Here is a 14,686-nt window from a genome sequence, read left to right as displayed (position 1 = left end):
AACTTTTATTAACTTCCTCTTGTGTACCTAATGCCCTTATCTGCTTTTATTTGACTCAACCAGCAATAATTTTCCAAAAATGAGGCTTAAAACATGATATTTGCATGAATGTATGTACTTGAGTAAGCTTAGTATGTTCTGTAACATTATTTAACAATTATGCCAAACCAAATTACAAATCCTACACAACATTGTTTTTATTTCACTTTTGTATATAGATTTGACCTAAATTCTCAGCCTGAACCCTAAACCCTGGTGGATTTCACAGGTGTTACTGCAAGTTTGTGGAAGTTTATGAGAAAATACATTCGGAGTGGGCGGTTATTTTATATTTTGACTGCTGTACCCAAAAAATTAAAATCACCCATTATACTTTTTTATTTTTTAGGTACTCATGAAAGGATCATTATTATGTATAATGCTATTAGACAAGACAAGAATCATGGCTGACATCACTGGACCATCCTTTTACTGTGGGAAGCACTAGCTGCCAAGAAGTCACTTAGTGCCAGTAACAGGAGTAACTTAGGGTGATATATAGGTTCTTGTAGAAACTTCCGCATCACAGACGCAGCTATGACTCAACTGTGAATCATAGCCTTAACATGATTAGACATTTACCAATGAAGTAATAAAACAAGTGAGAGTGAACTATTGATGTTGCCTTTCCTGTAATCTTCCACATATCAATATTTGAAAAATACACAGTATATAATTCTGTCCCTTTAAACATTTGAATGGGTTAAACATATTATAAATAATGTATTAAGCCCTGAATAGTTTCATGTTTACATTTCAGTCTACTGATGTAATGAATTCAAAGGTAGCAGTGGTATTGTTCATGTCTCAGTGTTCTTATCAGCACATTCTTTCCAAATAAAAATATTACAGCTTATCTTAAAAATGCTGTGGCTTTACAACATGGATGCAATAACGGTTTAAACAGTGCATCATGATCCTGAGTGTTGTAAGAGATCTGAGTAATAAATACCCCCTGTGATGTGTAAATATTAATGCATTTTAAGGTATTTTACATACTTTAAGCTCGTAATGAGATTAAACTCCAGCAGCCTGTTAAGGGCCTGTCTTAAAAAATGCACAATGGAGTAAAAGTACAGAAAAGAAAACCAGTGTGAAGTTTTGATTCAATAATCCTACAGGTTCAGTAGTAACACCCCAATTATAATGCTGAATGGTGTTTTAAGCCCAGTGGATATCAAGAGCTATAGCTAGCATGCCATTATAGTAGAGTGTTTAAAAAGGTCATTATGTTTTAATAAAAGCCTCATTCCTGGGGTGGAAAATACAAGTTGGTTGGATGTACGAGGCTACCGACAGACCGGTGCAGCAGGACAATAATAAGGGCACGTATTGTAAGGAGTCAGTTAAAAGGTCACAAAATCTAATTAAAACAATGAAATCCAGTTTTAATCTATGTGTCTAAGACCTGGATTATGCAGCGCACTTGTCACTGCATTCACTGACATAATGTTACCATATGATAAATGTTGGTAATGATTTTTTGCCTATTGTTGGCTTCCCTCTTTCTCTTCCCCACTTTCCCAGGCTCTGAGAGTGGCTTTAAGGGGTTACCTTGTTAGAGGTTTGGGGTTATGCCCATGTCGGTCGCTCTGTTTTCTCCAACCTTCTGTTTTTGGAGAGGCCCTTCTCTGTGTCGGCACCGTGACAGGGTTCTTGGCAATATCCTGAAAGTCAAATCTGTTCATTTAGATTCAAGTGGTGACCATGGAGCAGACAGCAGCCCATTGGCATGCTGTGGCAAAACTAGTATCCAGGGCAGTTAATATCCTGAACCCAACATTTGTCCTTTTTCATAACACTAACAAGCTGATATGCATGGAGGGGATCCGTGTGTGTGTGTGTGTGTGTGTGTTAGTTAGTTTGTTTTTTTTAAGTATGCCGCATACTCAGGCTTTCTGTGCAGTTTTTACCAGATTAAATTTTGCTTTTAAATTAGCTTATTCTGCAGAGGTCAGGGTCAGATACAGCAGCATCTTGCTGTTTTTCTAATCTCTTGCTTTAGGAAACTTTGGTTGGGTGGTTGCTTATTGGTATGAGCTTCACTGAACACGCTTCCAGTGAGCAAGAATGTGAGGCAGCCATTTTAAAATCTGAAATGGTTCTTCCAGTGCTGGTGAAGATGACCTCACTGGGAGGTCAGTCCCTCAGATTTATGTTGGGTATATTATGTATATGATTAGTGATTTGTGTAAAACAAATGTAGACGCGCATCTGCTGAGACGCATGAGGAAAAACCTTATTGCTGTGAGTGATAAAAACAAGTGTATAGATTTAACCCGGAAAATTTTCAGATGGTTTCTCTAAAATAACTGCTGCATCTTTACTAATTTGGTTATTAAATATGATGTCTGGAAAATAAAATCCCCTGCCCTTTTGAATGTTTCTAGTAGAATTTTGGCTTTATATCAGATAGGTAGTGCTTTTTATGCATCGTGACTGCAAGCAGCCAATAAACAGCCTTCAGATACTCCACTAGAAATACCCAAATGTAAATGTAGTACTACCGACTGCAGCAGCCATGCTGTTTAACTACTGTACTGTTGTGACGTCAAGAGTGGTGCTGAGCCTGAGTTCAAATAGTCACGAGAGGAGACTGTTCAAGATAATCAGTGATGTTTTTATTTGAAATTTGGGATTCAAGACGATAAAAGTGAGAATATAGCATATGATTACATTTTGTTTTTAAAAACACAGATTTTATATAATATAATAAAATATCCATTATTGATATGTACATATTTTTTAAAATAGAAATTATATAGTGGTTGAGTAAGAGTCACCTGTCCTGTGAGGCATCTGAGAGCATTTTTTTTTTTAAAAACAGCAAAAAAACCCCCCCAAAAAACAACAACTTGCAGAGCATCAGGATTCGAGCATGTGCACGACGAACAGTAAACCACATGAACCTCACTCATTTACAGTTGTAGCTTTCCCCTCCCCACGGTGGCCCGAAAAGAGTTTCCTATGGACCGACAACACAGCTGTACGCCATTCGTCCGATCTGAAAGACGGCTAACGGGACAAAGGGCACGAGTGAGGAGAGGGAAACGAGGGAGAGATGCTCGCTGAATCGCCCAGCCCACCCCTGTGCAGGACGGGGAGCACCTCTCTTCCTCTCTGCTCATAGCTGCTTTCTCCCGGCCCTCAGCCATTTTGGAGAGAGCAAAAAGTGGCTGCTTTCTCTCTCCCTCTCTCACTACGTGGCATAGCTTTAGAAAGGTTTCGGCTGCTGTGTTTGTAGCAGCAGAGAAGACACACTTTGCAGCTTGCACTTTGGGAGATATTATGTTTGCAGAGAAAAAATTCTGACGCGAAAACAAAACCCTTCCATCTCGACTTTTTATTTTTTAATGAATTTTTCCTTTTTTTTCGTTTCCCTTGAATTCAGCTGCTAAGCCTCTCTCCTCCTTGCTGTGCACTTTTCACTCATGCTGTTTCCTTTTCTTTAATAACTTGCGCTGTAGTTTTGGTGGCCGGTCCAATCCCTCTTTTCTTTTTTAAAGTCATGTTTTCTCATCTCTCAATTTGATTTTTTTTTTATGTAACAGAGTTCAAGACAAAGGGATATGTCCATATTTTGGCAGCACTAAGAAGAGACAGAGCAGCAGCCAAGGATCCTGCTGGGATCCAAAAAAGCCAAGCAGAATGAAGCACCAAAAAAAAAAAAAAAAAAAAGAAAACACCACCCTTTCCTTTGCTTGGTCAGAAATTCCACTTTCTCTGTAGCCAGCCCTGCGCTGCGACTCCTCCTCATCCACATCTTACCGCATTCAACCTTTTGCCATTTCTCTCTTGCCGTACCTTTTTTTTTAAAGCCGATTTGAGGTTTTTGTACCCCGGAAAATGGGGACTGGACAACGGGTTATGAGTGCGTAACTAGGAGAGAACAAGGGGATGTTTTCTTCTTACTTTCGGTTGTGATTTAGCGTTTTTTTCTGCTATTAGTGTTATTATTGTTGTGCTTCTTATAGTTTTTAGTCGTTTGTATTTTTAAGGGTGTGCTTGGATCACCACGTGTTTGTGTGGTTTGGGGAATGTGTGTGAACGGGTGTATACTCCCTGTGAATGTTAGACTTGCTGCTCTGTTCCCAATCAGTTTGTGATGATTTACATTCTGCTTTTTTTGTTGTTGTTTTGTTTTGGGTTTTTTTTACATTTTTATTTTAGGTTTCTTGATTTCTCCTAAAGCGTTGGCCTACACTTCTCTTCGAGCCTGACTTCATCTGAGTGTAGAGGACGTTTGACCACCATGTCCAGCTTATGCCTTACTGGTATGTTGGCGATTTACGAAACTTACAGTTTTCATTTTGTGGAAGCGGTTCAAAATAGGGTCTAACCCACACAATGTGATGCGTACGTGATTTTTATTATTTTTTTTAAAACTTTGCTTATTTTTCGATGGTGTTCGCTTTATGTTTTCTCTCCAGGAAATTTTCTAAGGTCCAGAGAATTGCATTATTGATTTTAATTTATTAGGTCATTGCAAATAAGAATCACTTTTATTTTTATAATAAAAAAAAATACTTTGTATTTGGCAGCGGAGCGATTAAATGTGATTTGTAGTCTTTATTTTGTCTTATTTAAGAATATATAACTGCATGTGCTGGATGTATTGTAGTATTTGCTTTTGCTGCTCTGTTGGAGACGTGGTACTTGTTTTTATTTTAATCATAGTGTGATATTTCATAAAAAGTCGTGCAGCGCAAAAATGCCTTTTTATTCAGTGCAAATTCATTTTCTTTAGAAAAATATTTCCTAGCGATGTGCGTTCTTGTGTTCAGATCTAAAACTATTTACAGTATACTATTCTGACATTTCAAAATTATACCTCAAAAGAATGTGATCAGTGGGGTAAACACACAAACACCGCATCTATTACAGTCATGTGCCCTGGCCTATTCTGTGTACCATGGCCTAATTTCCACGCTCATCTCTATTAGATGCTTAAAAAGGACACATTGTATATTCCCACACTGAAGCAACCTTAATAAGTACAAGAAGTGAAAATACATGAAAGGATTGATACTCAACGCGTGGATTTATTCTTTAAATATTGTAAAAGTGAACGCTGAAATAGAGTAAACTTTTTAATATTGATGCATATTTTAGTTGCAGAAAGACCTACATGCAATGAAAGCTGTGCCATGTTGAGCCTTATCAGCGTTACAGTGTTGTCCATTGTGGTTTGAACACCCAGTAAGAGGAGTGCTATGATGCATCAGTGGAGCTGAAAGCTTCAGACAGTAGAATGAGTTGTCTGCTTAAATGTTTGTTGATTTCTCTGCTTCTTATCCGCTCTTAAAGTGTTAATGCCAGCTGCCACGAACCCGTAGATCCGAACTTGTGGTGACTGGCTGCACAAGCTCGTATCTATAGGTATGTGTCTTCCTGGTAAAAACAGCATCTGCCCAGTGCTTTTAAGAAAGGCGACTAGATCACTGGAATTATTTTGGAAGCAGGTTTTGACTGGATAACCATAAAGAGTGGCATTTCTTATTCCTTGATTCCCACAATTAAACAGCACTGACCCTGCGTGACCCTGTATCCTAGGATGCAGGATATTCTCTACCAAACTTATCCCACGTGTGCCGCCTCGATGCAGTGACCCCACCCAAATTTGTGGGTTGGGCTAAATGACGATGTGTCAGAACATTGTACATGACAGACTATCTTTGGCCTCTACGTCAGTGTTGCAGTTAAGTAAGGAGGACAACTTATTGGTGAAATTTTTCTTCAGTTTCTGGTAAAATAAAATTACATTGCTGTGGTAGTTTTGAACTGCTCGCCCGGCCCTACAAGGCAGCCATGCTGCAGCTTCCTCCAGTGTTCCGCAGGTTGAGGTAGTAGGTTGTATAGTTCAGAGTGACACCACAGGAGATAACTGTACAGCCTCCTAGCTTTCCCTGAGGAAACACCACACACTCTGTACACTGATGGATTATTTCATAAACGCCAACATCTGTGCAATATTTGTGTATGAGAGTTTTATCGCCTGGTTGTAAACACAGCTTCTCTGTCAGGTGGTTTTGTGTCTGTTTCTTAATACTCTGAAATATCTTCTGTTTAATTCAAAGTGTTGTTTTTGGGTTTTTCGTTTTCTCCTTTAAGCAGATATGGGAAGAGATAAAGATATTTTGCTAAAGACTTGCATGAACATGGCAAATACTGCATCTCGTTTGACACTTGGAAAACAAAGTTGAAACAATGACAGCACAGATTAGGGAGGGGGGCAAAGAGAAATCATTTCAAAATATGGGGAAAAGCACTAGCATGCTGCTGCAGTGATGTTTGCGGGACGCTCTAATGAAGGAGATGCCACTGAAGGGAAAACACACCATACAGCCGCAGGGGAAGAACAAGGTCTTGGCGGCCAATTATGCACAAAGTTCACTTTCACTTAACCAAAACGATATACTTCCTCTGCGCAGCTATGTGGTAAAGACACTGCTGTGATCAAAACAGCCAGTAACAACTTTCACTGCTTCAAACCAAGAAAACCACAGGCCCCTGAAATTATCTAGGTTCCTGACTGCAATTTAGAAACGCGCTGAATTACTTCTTAATTTCGGCTGTGTTCAATTTCTCGGGCTTCGTCTCAGACCGTGTGACCTTTATCTGCTCTTCAGGCATATTTTCGTTGCATACTTTTGATCTCTGTTGGATACTACATTTTTGTAAACTCCCACTTTAAGGTGTTGGAATAGACACTGCCAAATATGCATACACAAGAAATTAATGAAAGTGTTGTAATTTAATTTGTTTTAACTGTTTGGGGGGTGTTTAAGAAATATGGATCTTTATGAGTAAAAAACAGTTTTTAGTTGTCCTGCCATAAAAGTATTTAACTAGCACATAATCTTTTAAGCCTGAACTGTAAATATACATTAGACACTGGATGTAGGGCCGCTAGGTTAGAGATGGTATCCTACTCCTGTAGTGCGGTATGCTGCTGTGTACAGATGTGTAGTGCAGGGAGTGTCATGATGATGAAAGACTGTTTCCACTTAAACTCTATGCTCTCTGTCCCAAGGCCACCGGGTTCGATAGAGGTGGGGTAAGGAGCTCTTTGGGCCAGAATGAAGAAGGGGCCCTTGGTACGGGGCAGCTTTTGCAAAAGCGCAAGCATTCAGTTACAGTAGATACAACGTGAATCGACTGTTGGGTTTTTCACTGTGCCTAATTATCCTTGCTTACTTTTTTCCCCCCCTCGCCCTTGTTCTAGAAAAGCGTATTCACACTTCTTTCTGTGCTCGGTGGTTTGTTGTTGCCATGTGGTAGTGCATTACATTATACAGCAGGAGGCATAAAGGAGCTCTCCCTGACTGACCCCCCACCCAGCACACACGGCCCACCCTCGCTGTGGAATCTGTGCAGGTTTTTTGTCTTCTTTGGAAATTTCTATAAATAGTCCCGGTTGACTCTTGTCGTGTTAGTGTGCAGAGACAAGGTGGAAGTAAAACTGAGCATAAATGAAGGGACCCTTTGCCGCACTGAAGTGCACGTGATGCCTTTCAGACATCGTGACATGTGATGTCCGCGAGCAAGGAGAGATGCCTTAAAAGTGAATTTTTGATTTAAAAAAAAAAACGAAGAAGAAGAAAGAAAAGAACGAGGCTCTAATGATACAGGGAGAAAAACAGCAAAATGTAAATGAGAGCTGAAGAAGTGAGAACTGTCTGCCTGATTTATTATTTTTAAATTGACTTCAAAATAAAAGAACGACCTATTTAAACCAGCAGGGGGAAAGGGGTGGGGGGCGATAATGTTGGGACCACACAGGCCATTTTTCTGCTGTCACTGATCTCAGCCTATTGTGTGCTGTCCGTCAGAAGAACCCTGGTAATTCCCTCTGCTCCCCATTTGTCTCGCTTTCCTACCATCTTGTCTCGTGTCTTCCCCTCGCCCCCCCCTTTTTTTTACAAGCCTTTTCCACTGCTTTACAGTGACTAATACTGATAAAATATAAGACCACCACACCACAAGGCTTCCAGTTACATTTCCTTTGAAGCTCCCTGAACTGGTGCGTTCACTCTCTCTTGCTCCCTCCTTTTCTCTTGTTCCCACCCTCCTTTTCTCCATGAAACGCACGCTGTAATACCCAGTCACTCACAGACACAGAGGGCGAGAGACACAGGAACAGAATACTGGACATGCTACTGGAGCAGGATTTTTTTTTTTTGTTTGCCTTAAATGAAAAAGGAGCTTGAAAGAGACATTGTAAGATAAAACTGTGACTTCCTATTTGACTGTCTTTGCCTTCTCGTTGTGCTACTGTATGCTTTTGTTCTCTTCACGTCTCTCTCCCTCATTTCTCTACCTTCCCTTATCTCTCTTTCTCCATATACTAGGCCTTTTGTCTGTGTAATTTCAGCTGTGGGGAGGGAAATGAATGGGTGATATTTATTTTCTTTCCCACCCTGCTACTGCTGTTTTGATGCTATATGTAACAAACAGAAAAAAAAGGGGCAAGCAGAGGCTCTTCAGTTTTTCAGCCTTGGGGACTTGAGCCTGCAATCTATGAAGCATGGAAGGCAGAGGAGGGAAAGAAAATACAGAGGCACAGACACAGGCCGAGAGGTGTGATACAGCGAGACTAAAGCACCAATCAAGTGCAGAAAGAAAATGTGAGACAGATGGAGCCAAGAGACGAACAGACAGACAGGCAGAGGAAGAAAAAGATGGGTAGTAGTGTCACATGGAGAAAGGGCTGAGCAGCAGTAGGCAGAGGGACTACAGCAACAGGCGTTACACATTTTTTCCTATTATTCACTCCTGTCGCTGTTTTGGCACACTGTGTCTCAGTCTTTTTTTTTTTCACAGCTACTAACCAGATCTGCCAAATTCTGACGGTAACCTGAACATCCTTCTTGTTTTTGATTTCTCATGTAAAGCTGTGACTCATATGGGGGAAGCTTTGGGGAAAGCTGAGATTGTACATTATTGAATGTGCGGGGCGATGAATATGCGCTTTAGTGCAGTAGAGCTCTTTTTAGTTAAAAATCAGACGTCTGGGGGGTTAAAATATTACTTTAACACTCTCTAAAATCCTGTTTTTCTCTTTCTGTATGGCTTCCTGTCATTTGCTCTTATTCTCTTGTATTAGTCAGCATACGTGTAACATTACTGGGCTGTGGTTTTGCTGTTTATTTTTGTGATTTTTACTGTTGGACCCAAGCTAAACAGAATATTTTTTCAATTCTTATGCTGGTTTCTTTTTCATGGATTGTTTTTGATTTATTATTGTGCATTTTCCCCTCCCCTGTAATACTAAATGTATTGCTGTCTCAGTCACCCTCACTGCTTTTCTATTCTATTCTCTTTTTTTCCTCATGTTCACCTACATTAAACCTTTAACCCAACATCTGCCCTCCCTTCCATCTCTCCCTTCATGTCTCTGTCTCCTTCTCTTTCTCTCTCTCTGGCTGCACATGGTACAGTCTTGCATGTCTGAGCAGCAGACGGCTAGACGGCAGCAATCTGCTAGAGCAGGCTCATGTGCTAGCCCGAATTATCCATTCAACAAAGCCTGCGCTAGCAGCACTAAAATCTTCCTCTATTCTTCTCTCCAGCATTCATTTTTTTCTCCCCTCTCTCTCTCCGATTTTTTGCCCGGCTACATCCTCTCTCCCTTTGCTAGGCTGACCGGCACAGGCGTACAGAGAAGACTGCGGCAGCCTCCGCCACCTCGGTCAGCTGGGTGAGTTTTTTCTTCTTTTTTCTTTTCTCCTTCCTTGCATCTCATCTTACCGCTCCTCCCAGCCTCTTTTTCCTCCTCCTACTCCTCCTCTTCATCTTGTGGGTAGTCAGATTTTATTCTGCGACCTGACAAATGAGCTTTCCCTCCATAAACTCAAAGCGGCATGATTGACAGGTGCGGTCTCAGAGGACTGACAAGCCTGGCTTGTCACGAGATCGCACTGGCATAGAGGGAGTAAGTGGTAAGGAGCTTGGACTTTTTTAGTGTTAAGGGTGTATTTTTATCAGCGTGAGACACTGGCGTCAATTTGTAGTCTCTGCTGCTGTAGTCATCTGGCTGCTGCTGCTGCTGCTGTATGCGTTCACAGTGCGGGGTTTGGAAAAAAAATCAAAGATGTTTTACACAGATTATTATTCTAGGTTTGGTCAGGTTGTGACAGGGAGGCAGAGCTATCCTTATGATTAGTGATGGTAAAGTGCTTTCTGATTGGGTGTGTATGGCTAGAGTACAGTGTGCACAGCATGAGTCTGTTCAGTTATCATAAGATTATATATGGTTAGGTTTTATATTACATTTTCAGTGTGTGCTTACTGATGCATATCGATCTTTTGACTCATATAACGATTTTGTTTGTAAATGTGATCATGGATGAGCTAAATGCTAAAGCATGGTGGGGTTGTGCATTTTACCGAGATCAGACTCGACTTAAGGAGCAAAACTGAGACTTAAGGTAGAGCACCGCACAAATCGAGGGATAGAGGGAGCTGTTTCAGTCTCAGCCACAGTGCTCGTGCAGCAGATGATCTACTGTACGTTGCACAGAAAAGGCCAGACCAAAAAAAAAAAAGAGCAATCTGTACCTCTCTCATTCCCTGAGACCCTAACTTGTGACGTTTTGCTGTGATGTGCACGGGTTGGGTTCTTGGGAGCTGCGAGGGGCACTCACACATCTCTAACTCTGAACAAAAAAAGGAAAAGGCTTAACATGGCGGAAAGACACAAAGCACGATGAAGAAGGAACAGTTTCGTCTTTTTATTTATTTATTTATTTTTTAAAGCTAGACACGGTGACATAAGGTTCATTTGATCCACGAATAGTGCAAAAATAAAGCGCGAAAGGAACGCAAAGTACGAACATTGGGTTTCTTTCAGGATATTGAGAGTCTGAGAGCCAGAGGCAGGCACAGTGTGCAGGGCACTGGGTGGGGGAGAGGGCGGGGGAGTAGGATAGATAGAGGAATGTGGGTATAAGGGACATGTGACTGAGATGGAGGGACGTCCAGATGAGGTGGGGTGACATGGTGAAAACACCCACATTTACAAAATCCTTGGTACAATGAATGAATGAGGAATTTGTGAGTTAGGTTACACCCTCAGTGACTAATGTTGCACATGCTAGCATAGACAAACCGCACAAGAACCGCACCTCGCTGTTAAACCCTGCGTCATAAACCGTATAGTCATACACTTAAAGAAACATGATGTTGACCAAATAAATATAATTTATACGCAGCGGGGAGGAAAATTATAATATAAACAGCATAACTTGAACACACAGCAAAGTGCAAAATGCCCTTTCAATAGAATGAAAGTCAGTGCTTTAGGGTATTTTATTTCCACTACTCAATCCACAGGCTCTTCATGCCTTATCTTGAGAGCAGCACAAAGTACTAGTGAGAGCGTGACTCTGAAAGCTCAGTACACTTGTGTTTGACCTCATGAAAATAATCATCTTCCTTTTTCTATTATATCATCTATACCTACCCTTACGTGCATTCGGCCCGCTGTTTTTTTTCTCTTCTTGTTACAAGCGAGTGTGAAGATAATGGTGCAAAACAGTATTACACAGTCGAGTGGGAATTGTAAGACACCTTGACGTGCATGTCATAAGATGACCCCCTCATCAGCTATGGATGAAAGCACAATTGTAGCGGCTCTCAGGTGCATTAAAAGGCTTTTATATAGTTTGTTCTGTGTTTTAATGGGCGTCATTGGAGAGTAGGATGAGTGTGGCAGAACTGCTCCCTGTTTTGACGCATGCGTGACAACTTCAGGTGTCAAACTGCTGAGGACTAACATACAGTCCTCTTATGTTATATGTTTTCTATAACTAACATCCTTTGTGTCAAAATATGCACAAACGTGCATCTGTTTGCGTAGTCGATCGGCGAACGCAGTAACGGCTTCGTTTTTCCTCTCCTTTTATCCATACTTGGATGTCCCCCTTTTGCATATCTCCTTCCTCCTCTTCACCCGCTGTGAAGTTGCTGCAAGTTTTCCAGGGAGCTTCAGCAGCATTTGAACCGGGATACCGTTTGATGTTTTGTCCTCATTCTTTCATTAGCGTGGATGGGATGTGATTATGTGCTTGAAGGACAGGTAGCTTTGAGCTCCGACTCTTTTTCTGAACGTTAATTTGAAGCTATGTTTCACCATTTCTGACTCTAGCAGCAGCCTTTTTTTTTTTGGTCCATACAACATCCTTGAGGAATTTCGAGATTCATTAAATCGGGCATTTTTACTATGCGGTCAAACACTCTTAATGAGCAATGACTTCTGTAAATGTGCAGCTCATTTGCATTGTCACGCACTTCATATCTTATTGAGAGCTTTTGTCCTCTGCCTGGTTTCAGTTTACTGTGTGAGGATGAAGCTGGAAGTAAGGATGCAAGCAGCATGTGATGCAAGTTAGCCAAGTTTCTATGAGGGTAAAGAAGCAGAGCATGCTGATAAATAATTAACTACCCTGTAGAGTAAAATCTGACTTGCTGATTTCTTGAAGATGTTTTATCTTTTGTTAACTTGAATCCATGTGAGCTTGCCACTGCTGCAGACAGCTCCATGTAATCATATTGAGGGGTTTTCGCTGTAATAGTTTGTTTAGGATAAGAAAACACTTTTATTCTCAGTATTATCCCAACACTGTGATTTCCCATGTGTCTACAGAATATGCCCGCCACACACTGGATGCACATGGACGCTGTTTTCTGAGCTGATCTGGTCAGTCAGTCATGGCCTTCATTTAGCCCCAAAACAATCAATGAATATCGGGCTTGAGCATCTAGTCCATCTATTTGATCCAAATTAATTCCTAGATGGGCATCCATTGGACTAAATATAACTGTACAAATATGATCACACCTCACCCAGCACAAACTGATTGAAGAGGGGCAGAAAAAACAACTTTGCCAGACATCTCAACAACTTTAAAACACGAAAGGTAAGAGTAGCTTCTTTAGGTCAGAGGGAAAGAAAAGAGACTTAGAAAAGCATTCCTTCACATGCAAACTTAGTTGAAAAGAGAATGATGAAAAGATGTCTTTTCAGGCCATTGAAAAGATATTTCTATGCATATAAACCTACTGAGTAATTTTCTGTTCTTTACAAGTCTAAAAGACATTTAAATAGTACACAGCTATCTAGGATTTCATCATTTAAAATCTAGTTGAATAGTGAAAGTGCTGTAGATGACTAGTTGCAATAAGATACACATACATACATGTCCTAGGTGTGCTGTGACCGCTACTTTGGGCTATAGCAACCTGGAAATGTTATGTATATGCCTGCATAGCATGTAGAAGCTAAATGTGGTTCACCTTTAAACCAGTTATTAAATGACTCCCTTTTCCCCCCCACTGTAAATCCACATTTAACGGTGCTTTGGTGAAAATATGTTATATAATAATGTTTGGTGCTACATCTATCCTTGACCGTAGCTCTGCAATCAGCAAACTATTTTAGCACATTCAGTAGATTTCAGGTGTGCGTGTTACATATTGACACATGTTTCTGCTCAACTCTGCTGGTGAGCTCAAGTCTTTTGAATTTGAAAGGTGCGGTTGAGTTTATTTGTCTATCAGTCTGAGTCTTTGGAGATCAATTCCTAGTCCGAAATAGGATCAAATTTTCAAAGGGATGGGTCTTAAGGTTGGTTACCTTTCACCTTTCACTTTTCAGTCACATCTCGATCTTTCTTAGAATCCTGCAAACATTAACTTTTTAAGTGTTTTTCCTGGGTGGGTAAGGAGTTTGTTTATTCTTCAGGTTTTGTTTTTTAAATGTAAATGTGGTAATGTGATTTTTTCTCAGTTTAGTGGGGATTCCTGCATGGAGCAGTGCATTTGCAGGAGTAGGTTATGGTGTCAGTGTTCACCTTGTTCAGCACAAACATGGAAAGGAAGATTACTTTAGACAGGCGGCGAGAAGGAAGGAAGAAAGATGACTAGTTGTAGAGTGATCGCAGACACAACGCATGTTTGAGTGTTTTCTGCCATATATATATATATATGTGTATGTATATATACATATATATATATATATATATATGAGAGGCTATTGACTGACAGTAATTAACAAAAAAAGAAAAAACATTTACATTTCACTTAAAGCTGAACACTGTATGCACTGTATTTGATTGGTGTCATTCACTCACAGTTGTAGGCACACCATGTTTTTTAACCAGTCCTCTATGCATAATTATAATTTAATCAAAGCAGTAGTGCTGTGCGATACTGAAAATTTTGGTACTAATCCAACGCCAAATAAATACAGACTGCATACTGCCGGTAACAGTACCAATACTTTTAATCTATGACGGCAGATTGTGGAGGGGAGAGCAGTGTGTCATCATTTATGAGAAGAATCCTCAATTTGATAATTCTGAATGCATTTTAATGACCACTAAATAACTCTGATTTTTACTTTCCACGATAATTATCCAACACAGTAAAACACACGTTTTCTGCTTTTCATGCATTTTGAAATTTTTGAAGACCCTGAATGCAAACTTGACTGTCTCTAAAGCGTCAGCCTCTGTTGTTTAAATGTGCTTTAGGCTCTAAATAAAATAGATATGACAGTCAACAAAAAGGGTTCCCACATTTTTCATAGTGCATGTTTGAGGTATATATTTCTAAAAAAAAATTTCTTTAACACAATTTAGCGGGC

The 14,686-nt window shown here is 40.3% G+C and overlaps 1 long non-coding RNA gene across 3 annotated transcripts in view; it reads left to right on the top strand.

The window, feature by feature from the left end:
- Positions 1–14,686, top strand: part of LOC134637039 (uncharacterized) — a 35,073-nt gene that overhangs the window by 15,668 nt on the left and 4,719 nt on the right. The window contains exons 2-3 of one of the 3 annotated variants that reach the window (XR_010095050.1): positions 4,210–4,313; positions 9,480–9,739. This is a non-coding gene — a long non-coding RNA (uncharacterized LOC134637039). Of the gene's footprint in view, positions 1–2,728; positions 4,314–9,479; positions 9,740–14,686 lie in introns of those variants that run through there. The other 2 variants (XR_010095051.1, XR_010095049.1) reach the window with 2 other exon arrangements.

Source organism: Pelmatolapia mariae, linkage group LG10_11 (assembly GCF_036321145.2).
Source record: "Pelmatolapia mariae isolate MD_Pm_ZW linkage group LG10_11, Pm_UMD_F_2, whole genome shotgun sequence".
NCBI lineage: Eukaryota > Metazoa > Chordata > Actinopteri > Cichliformes > Cichlidae > Pelmatolapia > Pelmatolapia mariae.
This window is presented reverse-complemented; position numbering and strand designations above follow the sequence as displayed.